We start from the raw sequence: 15,211 nt of genomic DNA on the forward strand, positions 1-15,211 counted from the left end.
TCCTTATAGGACTCCCAGTGATTTAGAAAAAGGCACCCCTTCTAGGCAGGCACAGCACCATGGACACATAGCCCTATAGACACTTTTGAAAGAGAAAGGTGACTTCTTGTAGACAGAACTCTGTGCTAGGACACACAGCTTGGAGAATAGTCAATGGCCTGGATTTCAATCTTATCATATCCTTGGTCAGTGCCTAAAGGACACGTTTGTGCATGGGAGCCCTGTGTCCCCCTGAGTCTAATTATGCCTGCCTTCTGGGGTAATTGTTCCATCAGCTATCATCACCTATCCTCTGTTCTTTTTTACCATGTGCTTTTGTAGTATTTAGTCCATATACATTTGATGTAATTATTGATATGCTTGGGTTTCAGTCTACCATCTTGCTGTTTGTTTTCTATTTGTCCTTTCTGTGTTTTGTTCCTTTGTTTTGACATTCGTGCCTTCTTTGGGATTAATCAAATATTTTTAAAAGTTTATTTTATTTCCTGCTATCCATACCTCTTTGAAATATTTATTTAGTGGTGCTCTACAGATTATAATGCATACTTCTAACTTCTCACAGTGTACTTAAAATTAGTGTTATACTATTTCACTAAAATGTAAGAATCTTACAACTGTATAATTGCATTAACTGCCTCCACTCTTTGTGCTATTGTCATGTATTTTTTCATGCATTGCAAACCCCACAATAATATTAACATTATTTCTTATTTAAACAGTTAATTATCTTTTAGAGAAAGTAAGAGAAGGAAAAGAGAGAGTGTTTTAGACTTGTGCATATATTTACCATATCTGATAGTCTTCATTCCTTTCTGAGATTAAAGTTTCCATCTCATGTCTCTTCTCTTCATTCTGGAAAACTTCCTTTAGTATCTCTCATGGTGAAGTTCTGCAGGAGACAAATTCTGTTTATTTAAAAATGTCTTCATTTTCCTTCATTTTGAAGGATATTTTAATTGGATATAGTATTCTTATTTTTTCTTTCAGTATTTTAAAGATGCTATCCAGTTGTCTTCTGTTGCTTCTGATGGAAGTCAGTCCTCATTCTTCTGCTGTTCCCCTATTTGTAGTGTGTCTTTTTTCCTCTGGTGCCTTTTACAGTTCTCTCTTTATCTTTGTTTTTAGTAGTTTGATATTATGTGTGTAGGTATGCTTTTATCTGTTTTATATAACTTCAGGTTTACTGAGATTTTTGGATGCTTAGGTTTATGTTTTCACCAAATTTGGGAATTGGTGAGTTGGGAATCTTCTTGGAATATTTTTTCTGCCCACTATCCCTTCCTCCTGTCCTCTGGGACTCTAATTACACACATATTAGACTACTTGATATGGTCCTACAGGTCACTGAGGCTTTGTTCACCAGTGTTTCAGTCTTTTTACTCTCATCCTTGTTTGCTAATTCCAACACCTGGGTCACCTCAGTGTCTGTTTCTTTTGACTAATTTTTCTTCTTGATTGTGAGTCACATTTTCCTGCTTCTTTGCATGTCTAACAAATTCTTACTGTTTTCTGGACATTGTGGTTGACACCCTATAGGGAGTCTGGATTATGTTATTCTTTTTTTTAAGGATGTGGGTTTTGCTTTGGCATGAAGTTAAAGTACTTGCAGATCCCTATGGTTCTATCAAGGTTGACTTTATTTTTTGGCTTTGTTCATAGTCCTAGGATGTGGCCCCAGGTTCTGGTCTTTACTTCTAAGACATTTTCTTTCTGGGGATCTCCACTGAACGTGTGGGGTGCTCATGAAGGCTTGTGGAATCTGGCCTATGCATGTGCAGTCTAGTCCTTGGCCAGGGGAACTCCTATGCAGACTTTTGGAGCCTTTTCTCTGCCTGTCTCCCTCCCCTCTGGTAGCCTGGCCTGCAAATTCCAGTCACTTTGGTAGCTCTGAACTCTGATTTCTACCACCTCAGTTCAGTGAGGTTGTCTTGCTCCTTTGGTTCCACCACCGTGCACAGTGGCCCAGAAAGTGATCCCAGGCAAAACGCAAGCATGCAGGCAAACATGCGGGTTTACCTTGTGTGTTTTCCTTTTGTCAAGGATCAGCCTTGGGCTTCCTGTTGTCTAATGCCTGAAAACAGTCACTTCATATGTTTTGTACAACTTTATGTTAGTTAGCAGCAGGAACTATCTGTTACTCTGTCAGGGCCACAAATGGAAGTTTCCTCCTTCCTCTTCTTGATTTCATATCCAATCGGTCACTAAATCTGTAAGTCATTAGTATTGTTTACCAGTATTTCTGGTTTTCCACCTTTAGGGCACAAGATAGGATTACACCTCTTTATCCTATTGAGTTGGTCATGGCCATGTCACTTGGCTAAACAAAAGTGAGTATAAGTGACGTGTGTCCTTTCTGGATGGAAGCTTTTAAAAGCCCATGTGGGAGGCCGGCCCTGTGGCTTGGTGGTTAAGTGCGCGCGCTGCAATGCTGGTGGCCCGGGTTCGGATCCCGGGTGCACATTGAGGCACCACTTCTCCGTCCATCCTGAGGCCGAGTCCCACATACAGCAACTAGAAGGATGTGCAGCTATGACATACAGCTATCTACTGGGGCTTTGGGGGGAAAAAATAAAATAAATAAAATCTTTAAAAAAAAAAAAAAAAAAAGCCCATGTGGGTTTCACCATATTCCTTTCCCTGCTGTGTGATTGATAATATGCCAGACGGTGGAAACTCTATCAGCCTCTAAATAAATATGATGTAGAACAGAATCTCCTAAAAACCTCAGATGGACTCTAGTGTGAGAAATAAATCTTTGTGTTTTTTTTAAGCTACTAGTATTTGGAAGATTGCTGGTCACTGCAGCAAAACCTAGCCTATTCTTACGAATAAAAAGTTCTAATATTTCTATTTCCCAAATTTCTCTCAACACATTTCTTCCTCTTCATCCCCACTGAACCCTGATCATCTCCCACCTAGACATGCTCCAATGTTGCTACCTCCCTCTCATCTTCATGAGGCCCCTCAGTGACTGTTCTTAAACAAAAATATGGTCATATTATCCCCTCTAATTACAAACCCATAATGTCTCCCCACTGCCCTAAAAACGACATTTTTGCCCTGGCATTCAAGACCCATCACAATCTGGCTTCAACATACCATGTCAGCCTCAGGTCCAGCAAACCCTCATGTCCTCTGCCTCAGTCACATGACGTCATCGTCTTGTCCTCACATGGATGCCCTTTCGCCTCACTGTGCTTTGCTGCGTGCTGCTCCTATTGCTAGAAATGCCTTTCTCTCTAGTCTTCCACTTGGCAAATTCGTCCCTCAGGATCCAGGTCAGACACCGTCTGCGCTGTGAAGCTCTTCTCCCTGACCCTCCCTCGGTCTGTGGAATTCCTCTCTCTCTCTGCTCCTGTGTTGCTCTTCATGTTTATGAAATCAGAGGTTATTACTGGAAGCACTGGCTGAAGCTTGCCCTCATTTGCATTACACAGGCCTGCACACTGATTTTTTTTTATGGAATTAGTTGGTAAAATGTCAGTATTAGGAAATTCCATACACACACAAAACCGCAATGGGGTTGCTCTTTAAACATCAGAAAACCTGGCCATCTCGGGCTGCTTTACTGCATGGCAGCGATCAGGCAGAGCCGGTTCCTGGTTCCCCTTTCAGACGGGGCACATGTGGTCTGATTTGCAGGTCATCCCACTCGGTTCATTTCATCCTCTGAAATGATGGATGCCCAGTCCCTCTGGGAGTTGGATTAGCAACTCCTGGAATATAGTGAGCTGTTTCTGTGCCTGTCTTCCACTCCACTAGACTGTTAAATCCTGGAAGGTGAAATTGGGTTTTATTTATACCTGTAACCCTCTTGGATCTATTACAGTAAGTAGCACTTAGTAGGTACACACACACACACACACACACACACACACACACACCCGGAAGCAAGGGTAATCGTTGTCCTCCTGGACTACATTCTGCAAAAATGGGTCCCTTCCAGTCATTTTGGATATGTCGACATAACCATTGTTAAGTCCATAGTGAAAGAACATGAGACGAAGCAATGTAAAAGCCAAACCAGGAAACACTCAGAGAGGATGGCTTTTTGAGCATCATTTGTCCAGCAGCCAATGTTGCAGACAGTGATCCAGGCTCTGAGGGCTCCTAATCGCAGAATGTCTCTATATCTCCCTGTGTGTCCGTCCATCTGTCTTTCTTTCTGTTTACCTCTCATATACACATAGTTACCTACTTCCCTGTGTATGTCCGTGTACACACATACCTCACCCTCTCTCAAGTTCCCCGAAGCAGCTTTGCCTGACTTGGCGTGTCATCCAAGGCTATTTGCACAGTGGAGAAGGAAGGTGAAAGACAGTTTACGAGCCAAGCTAGTTTTTCATCCTTTTGGCACAAAAAAGAGATAAGAAGCTAAAAACAACTTTCACACGCCTCAACACAGAGTCTAGACTATGTGGGGAAGTCATTTGGGATATTAGGCACTTGGGTGACAGAATCCAACACGTCGTGTTGTGTGCCATGCTGTTAATGTGGGTACTTCTTGGTTGTTATTCAAGTTCACTTTAAATAATACCAGGATTTGTTTTTTAATTACTCACTTTTGCCATCTGGATTTGAAGTAATGGAGAAAAAGGAGACAGCAGCAGGGGTTTTTTTTTGTTTTGTTTTTGCTTTTTTTTAAAATCTCGGAATGTATTTTTATCTTTCTCCTGGAGCCATTTCCTCCCGGGTGTTGTGTGAAGTGTTACATAATGAAACAATCATACGATGGCATTTTTCCCTCCTCAGGCTTCAGGGGATGCAAGCCTTCTCGAACAAGACAGATTAAGTGTAACCTTTAATTGCCAAAATTGTGTGCTAAATAAGTGAGGCCTCCTAAAAGAGAGCAAATAATAAGGGCTTGAAGGTTTCAAAGGAATACTTTTTTTTTTATTTTTTTATTGTGGTAAAATACAGATAACATAAAATTTACCATCTTAACCATTTTTAAGTGTCCAGTTCAGTGATATTGAGTACATTCATATTGTTGTGCAACCATCACCACCATCCATCTCCAGGACTCTTTCCATCTTGCAACACAACCTCTGTACCCAGTAAGCAATAACTCCACTACCCCTTCCCCCCCCGCCCCTGGCAACCGCCATTCTCCTTTCTGTCTCCGTGAATCTGACTACCATAGGTACCTCATATAAGTGGTGTCACACAGTATTTGTCCCTTTACAACCGGCTTATTTCACTTAGCATAGTGTCCTCAAGGTTCATCCATGCTGTAGCATGTGCCAGAATGTCCTTCCTTTTTAAGGCTAAATAAAATTCTTATGTATTCAATATGTGTAAACCATATTTTGCTTATCTATTCATCTGTAGCTGGACACATTTTTTAGCTATTGTGAATAATGCTGTTATGTATGGATGTACAAATATCTCTTTGAGTTCCTGCTTTAGATTCTTTTGGGTATATACCCAGAAGTGGAATTGCTGGATCATAAGATAATTCTATTTTTAACTTTTTGAGGAACCACCATATTGTTTTCCACAGTGGCTGCACCATTTTACATTCCCACCAGCAATGCACAAGGGATTCATTTTCTCCACATCCTCACCAACGTGTGTTGTTTTCTGTTTTTTGATAGTAGTCACTCTAATGAGTATGAGGTGGTATCTCATTGTGGTTTCGATTTGTATTTCCCAAATTGATTAGTGATGTTGAGCATCTCTTCATGTGCCTATTGGCCATTTGTATATCTTCTTTGGAGAATGTCTATTCAAGTTTTTTGTCAAAGGCATATTTTTTGTAATAAGGTCCCCATTTTGGGGCAGGAGGGTCAGAGGAGAAGGGGACTAAGGCATACCGGGCACTCCTTATGTGCCAGGTCCTGCGCCAAGCATTGGAGCTCCATGATAAGCTCATCAGTAGTGAGAGAGAGGGGACTGCAGACAGGGAGCATCGTCAAGGCGGGTGGCAGATAACAGTTCAGTTTGGATCCCGGTGACAGGCACATGAGAAGCTGCTGGAGGCCAGGGGCCTGCCAAGGAGGAGGGGGGGGGGTGGCTGCAGGAGTCCAGGCAAGGGGCAAACTCCCTGCAGGGCGGGTGTCAGGAGGCAGGAGCAGCAGTGGGTGAGAGCAAAGGCTTTCTAGTCCCGCACTGGACCCCAGCATCACTGTTTCCTAGCTGTGTGACCTTGAGCAAATCACTTAATGTTTGTAAGCCTCCTTTACTCATCTGTAAACCAGGAATAATAATGCTCACTGTAAGGGCAGTTCAGAGAACTAAACGAGACAGCGTCTATAAAGTGCTTTGCAAATGTCAAGTTAATAGCCAATTCTTGGGAAAAGATAGCTTTTCTTCTTATTATTATCCAGAATCCTAGGCCCCTAAGAACTGCAGGTTCAGGTCAGTCAGATTCCAAATACTTTGTTATTTCCACGATACCCCACAAAAAATTCGTAATATCCATGGCAGGCAAGTGACCACAGCCACTCAGTACAGATTCACAGTTTCTCGCGTTAGTGTGGCTTTCCTACCTCTTGCTGTTATCATAGTGCAGCCCGAGGGATTCCGTGCCCACGTGTACCTGCCCCATGGAGATCGTCTGAATGGTTTCAATGAAGCTGAGCCGAGGGAGAACATAACCTTCCCGGAGTAGCTGCTTTGTGCCAGGCACTGCGCCAGGCCCCTGCGCATGTCATCTTGTTATGACTCCCAACCTCCTATAAAGTAAAGAACTTGACTTCCATTTTACAGTTGAGGAAACTGAGACTTAGGAGCAACTTGCAAATGTCAATGGAGTATAAATAGTGGGACCAGGATTTGAACTTGGGTCTCCCTTGACTCGAGGACCACTGATCCTCCTGCTTTCCTGTTTTATATACTATATATTATGTAGGTAAATAATGTTTTAAGGTTTATATTAGTTCTTTTTAGGAATCTTGGCCTCTTTTGGCGCTTGGTGCCATTATGAGACTATGTGGCTTAGACTGAATCCATTTTTTCTTTCTCCCCCTTTCCCTCCCTTCCTTCCTTTTTCAATATCCTTTTCTTTAATTTAAAATTTCTTCTCTCCTTTTTAGTCTGTTTTCCCAGGATCTCCACGTTCAGTTGGAGGGAGCACCCAGGAGGGATCTGCTGTTTTGCATTTGTACACAAGGGGAGGAGATGGCTTCTCCTGTTCTGAGTGTCAGGAGCAGCACAAAGCTGGGGTGAGAAATGGCTGGGGCTTTCAGATGCCTTTGGAGTTGGCAGAGGACACAGGGGTGAGAGGAAGAACAGAAAGGGAGCAAGCGAGGATCGGGTGTGGGGAGAGGACAGGCACAGTGCACAGGATATGAGATCATCATATTCCTCAACTCTTTGCCCTCATCCCTGATTGTGTTCCACTTCCCTAGAGCTATCAAAGGTCTCCTGTGCTTGCTAATGACCCAGGGTCACAGACTCAACTGTTAAGGGTGGTTCCGCACAGGAGTGATGCGGATCAAATGTGTCCATTTACTCTTGCCACATCCCTGCCTCTTTATTGACTCAGACACACACCCTTCTGAGGTTTTGCTCCCTTTTCAGCTCATTAAGCTTTTCTTCACACATCTTTTCCATGTACTGGATATAGTTTTAACCATTTGTTTTTTTAATGGTGTCTTCAGTTGTATTCTTTCAATATAGATTTACTATATTTGCATATTAAACTCATAGGACCTTGTTAACTTCCACCAAAAAAATGTTCTCTCCAGTTTTTCTCAAAACACATGGCCCTTTTTTCTCAGCAGTTTGTTTTTTTTTTCTCTTTTGATAGAGGCATGAGTAGAGAGAAATGGTCCTCTTCCAAAAGCAAAGGATCAATTCAAGTGGTAAATTGTCACTCTGGCATGAGCTCAGGGTCGAGGAGAAAATAAGGGGTGGTGGGGACTGTGGAGATATACCCTATCTACAGGGCACGTCTGCTACTCAATTCCAGCTGAAGCCTGCCAGGAGGGAATGCTGGCCCTGTGCAACCAGATCTTTTGTTCTTTCAAGAGAAACCAGGAATTCTGATTTTTATGTAAAATCTTCTGATTTTAATTTAATTTTTTGATAAAACACTGTGCAGGACCAACCAAACACTTCTGAGAGTCACATCTACCTAATAGACTATTGATGTGTGACTTGTGTATGCTGTGGCATTATATCGCTTCACTCTAAGATTAACTCTGCCCACACCGCAGAAATATCCCTCTGATCCTACACCATCGGCATTTCCCCTACAGAAATCCAAGAAACACTTCACACTATTTACTACTCTTTCCTTCCTGAAAGTCTCTAGTCTTTAACTCTCTCCCATTTCTTCAGCATTGATGTGAGATCATTTGTGCTTGCTACCAGTGGTTCCCAAACTTAGCCATTTAAGAACTATGTTTTGCCTTATTTGTGTACAGTTGTACTGTTGTTATTTAACATTATTCTCTAAATATACACATTTTCTTATTTAAATAAACTTATTTTTATGGAAACTTATACCAATAGCAAAAATAAAAAACCAGCATCACTTGTATTTGTCAGAGTCTTACCCTAATATTAGCTGCCATAACAAACATTCCTCAAACCCCAGGGGCTACACACAATGAAAATTTATCGTTATTTTATTTTTAAAAATTTTTGTTCATGTGACATTCAGTGCAGATGTTCCTGATTGGTCTTCCCCTCTAAGCGCTTCCCCTCCTTCTTGTGAAACCACTGTCTCAACACCCGGGACCCAAGGTCACCACTGAAGAGACAGAGTTCACGGTGAATGCACACCAGACACATAGCCACCTTGACCCCAAAATGACATACTTCATTTCTACTCATGTTTCACTCTGGTCAGAACTAATCGCATGGTCCTTCCCAGGTTCAAGGTGGCGGGAAATGTGGTCAGCGGCTGGGCAGTCGCTCCCCAGCAGTAACTCTATGCTACTGTAGAGAGCGCAATCCAGGTGGTGAGTTAGCTGTCTCATCCACACCTGCCATCAAAAGCAATTGGAAAAGGAAACACAATAAGATCCTTGGCCCCAGATTTCCCATCCCCTATCCCTCAAATCTGTCTTCACACTGTTGAATCCGAGAGGTGCTAAACCTTATCTCTGGTTCCCTAAATTCTCTGCCCTGTCCTAATTCTTCCCAGTTCCCTGCTTTGTATGAAGGTAGAGGCTGCATTTGAAATGAGGCTTCAGTCCATGACCTAAGCCTAGCCAGGCTACACTGACCCCCAACCCTCCAAGCACATCACATAAAATCAGCTCCCCACCAGCAGGGGCCCCACGCCACTCCCTGGGAAATACTTCTAGAGGCTGAGGAACCTCAATGCTGCGTCTTCAGCTCAACTCAGTCAGTGGTGCCCTGACGGTGCCCTTCCATCCTCTGCCAGCTCTGTTTCCCTGAAAGAAACCCAACAAGGGCTTGGGAGCATTTCACCCTGGGGGCCCCCATCTCCTTCTGAAATTCTCTTCCCTCTTGAGTTCCTCGGCGTTGCACTCTGCTGGTTCTCCTTTTATATCTGTGATTGTCTTCTCTCTCTCCTGTAGAAAGGAGTCTGTGCTAAAAAGTTGGAAATCAAGGATCTCATCCACTTCCTTCTTCTATATGCAAAGAAACTGAAAGCAGAGAGAAGATTAAGGATGTGGTCTCTCTGCCTATTATGGACTGAATTATATCCCCCCCAAAATTCATGGGTTGACGTCTTAATACCCAAGGTGATTGTATTTGGAGATAGAGCCTTTAAAGAAGTAATTAAGGTTAAATGAGGTCATAAGGGTGAGGCCCTAATCCAATATGACTGGTGTCCTTATAAGAAGGGGAAGAGACACCAGGGGTATGTACACACAGAGGAAAGGCCACATGAGGACATAGGGAGAAGGCAGCCAACTACAAGCCAAGGAGAGAGGCCTTGGAACTAATCAACCCTATAGATGACTTAATCTTGGCCTTCCAGCCTCCAGAACTGTGAGAGAATAAATGTCTGTTGTTTAAGCCACCCTATCTGTGGTATTTTGTTATGGCAGCCCTAGCTGATTCATACACCACCCAAGCTTGAAGGCCTCAGGTAGCTGCCATTGAGTTGAGAGAGGGAAGAAAGAAGGTGAAAAACAAATAAATCATGATTCAGAATCACATCTAGAAAAATACTTTGGGTGTGGCTGTTGGGACATGGAAACAACTGGAAGCAAATGGATTAAGAACCTATTATGTTGTTGAGGGACTTGTACTGCCAAAGAGACCAGGAAACTAGACCAAAAAGATACAAACAAACAAAAAGCAAACTTTGAATGTTGATCTTTAAAACAACTTGCTTGGCCCCTTGAGTGCATGAGCAGGAAGTGGACTGAAAATCTACAGTCTCCAAGAAGCACATTCTCACCAACACCTGCTACAGATGTGGCCAAGGACGATAATGGGTAAGAAAGAACCTCCCAGAAGGCAGAGGCAGGGGCCGCGAAGAACCATAGACAGTGAAATTCTCCCCAGGCAGTACATTCAGACTTCACACAGAGAACTTCCACCACTTCTGGAACCGAGAGACCTTCCAAAATCTGAGAGAAGGCTTTCACAGTCGTTACGGACCAGGGACTGTTGTCTGATCCTGTGTTTCCTCCACCATTTTGCATTGGGTATGGGGTTGAAGGAAGATAAATTCACTTATGGACTATGGGCAATGGACTAAAAAGAGCCACATCTAGGCCTGATGGAGAGGGCTGCACAGCATACCACCCTGAAATCCCAGTATTCTTGTAGGAGAGGGTAGTGTACACCCTGTAGGAAGAAGGGTGAGCGTGCATATTTGATCATCAAAAGGGCAACTTGCAGCAGAGATAGTTAAATGTCCACCAAAGTTAGTTATTGTTGGGAAGTTGACTGTCATGATGTCTTGGAAGCAAAAAGCTGGCAATAACAGAGGCTCCATCAGCCAGAGCCGTGAGTGACTGCATGGAGCAGACCTCCCACCACCACCAAGTGGACTTTGGTGTTAGGCCACTGAAATTTTGGAAGTACCTTAAAACTCCCAGATTACTATAATAATCTCCTAGCTGGACTCCTTGGGTTCCACTCAAGCCCACTTTCAATCCATTTTGCAAGCCAGTAGTCATCGCTTTCTAAAATGTGAATAAGACCATGCTTCATCCCTTCTTAAATCTTCTAACATCACCTCATTGTGCTTAAAAGAATATCTGTACTCCCTGCCATGGTCCATAAGGGCCTGAATGATGTGGCCCCACCTATGTCTCAGACCAGTCTCCCACTCACTGATCCTTTGCCTGGGACGTTCTTCCCCAGACTCTGCTTATAGTAGGCTCCTTTTGCTTCCTTCAGGCTTCAGCTCAAATGTCTCCTTATAGAGCCTGACTCCATCCCAAGTAGCCCCGCCCCATGCCCCCCTATGGACACGTGCTCTCTATCATCGTTCTCTGATTTTAAAAATTCATAGCAATTATCAGAATCTGAGATCATGTGTGTGTATTTGTTTATTTTTCTTCGCCTAATTAAAACCTGCACTAGATGTAGACTCTCCCACCTCTGGAGCAGTGCCTGTAACAAAGAAGGTGTTCGGTGAATGATTGCTGAACAAGTGAGTGAGTAATGAATGCACAGACAAATGAGCATCTCACTTTTGAGGGTCTGGTGAGGGCAGCATTTGCTGGAGACAGCACTGATGCTGGGACTCTGGGAGCTGAAGCTCTCTCCTGATCGCTGCTCCCTTTAGCTAGCGAGTCAGTGCTGACTTCCTTCATCCTCAGTAGACTCCATTTACGTGCAGATACATTATAAATGATGTAAAAACAGCACAAAAATAAACTTTAGCTGAGGCTCTCAGTCAAATTCTGAGGAAATAGGCGTTTTATTTAAGGATGGGTGAAATAACCAAGGTAGATTAGTAAAAAGACAAACAAAAAGAAAAGCAAACAATATATACATTATGTATATATATGTGTATACATATACATTGTTTCTGTATATATATGTTTGTGTATATTGTATATACATTGTATATATGTATACATTGTGTGTGTATATATATATGTATGTATGTATACATTGTTTGTATATATATTGTTGTATATACATTGTATATATGTTGTCGGTATATATATGTATACATTGTATATGTGTGTGTGTGTTCTTTTGTCGGAATTCTACCAGCTGTCTAGACCTGCAGGTCCTACTGAGACCACTGTGGTGGATGTGCCTTGATTCTTCACCCCTCCCTGTGACCACATGCTCTGCCACGTGACTCTGTGGTCTCCCACTCAAGGGGGAGGTCATTCCCACCCCTGTGACATTGGGCTTGGCCATGTCAGACTTACTTTGGCAGATGGATCGTTAGTAGAAATGACACAATCAGGGTTTTGAAGTGTATTTGCACCTTGGGGCATGTTCTCTTACATCTCTGCCCTTGCCATGAGAAGAACATGCCCAGGTTAGCCTGTTGGTCCCAAGAGGATGAAAGACACTTGGGACAGAGTCACTTCAGCCAAGCTAGATTAGCCGACCTCCAGCCCAAACACAGGCACAAGAGACGAAATAAATAATTATTGTTTTAAGCTTTGGAGTTTTGGGGTGGTTTTTCACACGGCAGCAGTTGGCTGATATAGCCACCTAGCCCACTCCCCTTGAAGACGTGTCTCAGGCACACGCAGCCCATGGTACCCGTTTTGAACCTCTGACCTAGCCCACTTCACTCTGTGCTTTCTTATCTCTGGCTCTGACCTGGGAGTTGATGCCTGATGGTGGTGAATCTCCCTGCTTATATTTGTTGCTTGTTTCCACGTCTCTGGGTCCACACTCTAGCTGCCCTCCTGAACCATCCTGCTGGTTCCTCCCTGGTTCTGTGGCTTTGCCTACTGCAGGGAAAAGCCCAACCAGTCCAGCCAGGGTCCTGGGTTGGAGCTCTCTAGGGCAGAACTGCTAGCTCTCCTCTTACCAATGTGAGACATAAATAGAAGCCAGCAATGGAATCCACCAGGCAACCGGGCTGTCACCTGAGGGGCCTGACTCCTGACATGCCACCTAACATAACCAACCCAACGATAGTGTCTGCCACAACCTCTCTTTGGGACTGAATCAATCTAATGCAGATAAGAAACTCAAGGTTTTATAGAAATATTTATAAAGATAAAGAGGCCAAAAGACCTAATTTTTAATTTTTTCTTCCCCCAAAGGACTTTAACACATAAAATAGAAATTCTTGTTAGAAATTTAATTCCCATGTGTCCTTCCCATTTGTCTTCCCTTCTTTGCAGCTTCAAAGGATTTCAGGCTTCCTCTTTGAGGTGCCCCATCAAAGGTGCATGTGAGGGTAGAGATTACAGTGTTCAAGGTATGAGCAAGACAGCCTGCACCATGCCCACGTTCATGTTCACTGTTATCTCTGCCAAACTGCTCGGGGTCTCCCTCATGCTCGCTGGTAAGATGTTTTTAGGATCCTCAATTACCTGCTGGCTTCCAGGCCCTTTTTCCTTGCTCCACATCCACATAGCCAGTCCAATCAGCTAACAAGACAGTTAGCTGTTCTCTTCTTTGAAGTCCCCCACACATCACCTGTCCAGGTCTGGCCTACTTAGAAATCTTCAAGGTCCTCTCTGCCCTCAGACTGAAGTGCAAACTCCCAGCAAGGCATTCAAGGCCCTTCTCAAATTGCCGTTGCTGCTCTCCACCCCTCGTGCACCCAACATTCTCGATGTTTTTCCATTTCCATAATGTTTCTTGGCCTCTTGAGCCCCCGAGAATGTCTGGGGAGCATGTCTGGTGTGTTTGCGTGTATGCTTGTGCATCTGGTATGGATCACGTTCCAAAGGGAAGCAACTTGACAGAACGACCAAGAGCACAGGCCGTGGAGCCAGGCTGACCCGGGTCCAAGGCCTGCCTGTGCGTCCCCCTGGGTGCACGGCCTTGGACAATGATTTAAAGACTTTTCATGTGCGAAACAGGGACAATGTCACTTCCCAAGATTAGAAGAGACACAGAATAAGCATGCAATAGATGCTGATAAAAATAACGCTGAGGCAGGGCTTAATACATAGCAGGCATTGTGCTAAGTGATTTCAACATGTGAACTCTTTTAATCTTCCCAACAATCTTATAAAGTAGGTATTACCATGACCCCAATTTGACAGATGAGGAACCTGAGGCACAGAACGTTTGAGTAGCATGCCCAAAGTCATAGTCAAGCTTTGAAACCAGCAACGTGACTCCAGAGCTCCACAATGCTACATTGCCTCTGATGCTTGCTGCCACCATGGCTGATGACATCCTTGTCCCCATGCCTTGAGAGGAGGACTTCCCTTGTGGTTGCCCATAAGCCTTAGCACAGGGCTTTGTATAGAGGGAAAGAGTGGGAGAGGTCAGAGATTTTGAGCTCCTACTATGTGACAGGCACTTTTCAGACGTTATCTAATCCAGTGAGGCAGGAAGTAGAATCCTCGTTTTCAGAGGATTCAGAGAAGGGAAGTGGCCTATTCAAGGTGACACAGCTTATGATTTTCAGAACCAGGCTTTGATTCCAAATCTACCCCTATATGACTCCAAAGTACTCTAAACGGGAAAATAAATATGAGTTGGCTCATTCCAGGGCAAGAGTGGACCATTCAGCTCCTAGGGCAATTCCTCCCAGGGTGCTTCTGGTGGGGAATAGAATAAAGGAAAGTGGGTTAGAAGTAACAGGGTCTTGATTCTCCTTCTGTCTCCTCTGGGTAATAGCTGTGTGGCCTTAGACAGGTCTCCTCCCCTCTCTGGGCCTTTCATCCACACCTATAAGAGGAGGAAACTATAATTTATCCCTGACAGGGCTTGTTTAAATCGCCTCTTTCCTTCCCCAGGTGCTCCTGACGACCAGATGTGCTTCAGCGAAAGGATGCCCGACTTGCTCCTTCTCAAGAGGGCTGAGAATCACATCAACTGGAGAAACGTGCTTTCCTCGTGGAGCGTAGACTGTGTTCTGTTCTGAAGAAACCCATCCAAATCTAGTCTCTTTGGGACATTCCGGGAAAACCTGACTGTGGTCATGAATGATACAGAAACTGGACTGCAGAGACCTCACCACTGCCCCCTCAGAGCCCGGACAGAACAAACACCACGCTAGCACCCAGGAGCAGCCAGGGGTAGAAAATGTGCTTGAGTCAAGGAGATAAGGAGGGTCTGAATTCTTCCCTCATGTTGTGCAGAGGGGAGTTTCCCTAGGGAAGAGGGTAGAAATTTTGGAGAATGAGGCAATATATTAGTGACGATAGCCTATGTTATGCTGCAG

This window comes from Ceratotherium simum, chromosome 4, assembly GCF_057802395.1.
Source record: "Ceratotherium simum simum isolate JZ-2026a chromosome 4, ASM5780239v1, whole genome shotgun sequence".
Classification (NCBI taxonomy): Eukaryota; Metazoa; Chordata; class Mammalia; order Perissodactyla; family Rhinocerotidae; genus Ceratotherium; species Ceratotherium simum.